Source organism: Orycteropus afer, unplaced genomic scaffold (assembly GCF_000298275.1).
Source record: "Orycteropus afer afer isolate SDZICR_OR568_19922 unplaced genomic scaffold, OryAfe1.0 scaffold00026, whole genome shotgun sequence".
Classification (NCBI taxonomy): domain Eukaryota; kingdom Metazoa; phylum Chordata; class Mammalia; order Tubulidentata; family Orycteropodidae; genus Orycteropus; species Orycteropus afer.
In genome coordinates, this window is record NW_006921613.1 from 11,397,422 (window position 1) to 11,399,155 (window position 1,734).

Consider the following 1,734-nt stretch of genomic DNA (forward strand, 5'->3'; position numbering starts at 1 on the left):
AGTGATACTGCCTCGGAAACCCAAGGAGGGGTCGCTATGAGTCGGGGCCGACTCGACGGCAATAACAACAACAAAAAACAACATGTAAACAATAAGCTTTGGATTTTAGAAGACCCTTTTCTGCCTCAACAAATCTTGACATTCAAAGCTGTTGTTCTCTGTGGATAGAAAAAGAAATTGCATTTGAAACTCAAAGTTGAGGAATGAAGCTGTTGTTTTAGGCTGTCTCTGCCCTTTTTATGAAGCAAATGAACGTCATTGATTCAATGGATGGGTAGTTACAGGGCAAGGGGAAATGGAAAAAAAAAGTTGGAAAATATTTCAAAACATTATCCCCACTATAGCTATATTAAAAGGCTTTGCAAACTTTAGAGCATCATGCAAACACTGGTATTCTTTTAATGAAAGGGTGCTGTCTCTTTGGCCATGTTGTAGTTCCCTGAGGGCTGACCTTGTCTTAGTCTCTTCCTTAGTAGATGCCATTGTTCCAAGAAATTTGGATGGCTGGGTGTGTGGAAAGGATAAAGCAGTAGTCGTGATGGTGGGTTTGGCTTTAATCCAGTTGTTGTGTTGTTAGGTGCTGGTGAGTCAGTTCCAACCCATAGTGACCCTGTGTACAACAGAACTAGACACAACCTGGTTCTGCATCATGTCTATAATCGTTGCTATGTTTGAGCTCTTTGTTGCAGTCACTGTGTCAAGTCATATCATTTGAGAGTCTTCCTCTTTTTTGCTGATCCTTGACTTTAGCAAGCATGACATTCTTCTCCAGAAATTAGTCCCTCCTGATAACATGTGCAAAATACATGAGATAAAGTCTCCATATCCTTGCTTCTAAGTAACATGCTGACTGTACTTCTTCCAAGACAGATTTGTTCATTCCTCTGACAGTCCCTAGTATTAGTATATTCAATACTCTTCTCCAACACCATAGTTCAAAAGCTTCAATTAGTCTTCAGTTTTTATTATTCATTGTCCAGCTTTTGCATGCATGTTAGGTGATTGAAAATACTATTCTGGTTGCCTAGTGCCACTCTGACAGGATTATACCACAAATGGGATGGCTTGAACAAACAGGAGTTTATTCTCTTACAGTTTTTGAGGCTAGAAGTCTGAGTTCAAAGTGCCAGGCTCTAGGGGCTGGGTGAAAGTCCCTCAATCTTGGGCTTCAGCTCTGCCTCCTGCTCCTGGCCCACTGAAGCTAGAGGTATCTCTTCACTCAGGCAGCTACTGGCTGCTGAGGCTAACAATCCCAAGGTTGACAAATAAAATGGCACAGTCCTGATGTTACCAAACCACATGGCAGGCCATTAATTCAAGTCCATTAAAAGTCTCAAGGTTGGCAGAGCATGGCAGGCTGCTGAACAACAACACGGCTACATGCAGGGTTCCAGCACACCATAAGCTAGAGACCATTCTCAAGGCTTCTCCTTATATACAGGAAGAAAATCACATCCCAAATTGAATGTAGTGGGCAGGTCAGCTGCTTGTGGTAGATCCACCATGGAGTTGATTGCCAGTCTTATCATGGGGAATAACTACCACCAGCTGCCCAGCCACTCAACCAGGCCCAGCCAAGTTGACACACAGACATAACTACAACAAATACCATGGCTTCTGTCAGGTGCAGCTTAGTCTTCAAAGTGACATCTTTGCTCTTTAATATTTCAAAGAGTTCTTTTGCAGCAGATTTGACCAATGCAATCCATTGTTTGATTTTTTTTTTTTTTTTAT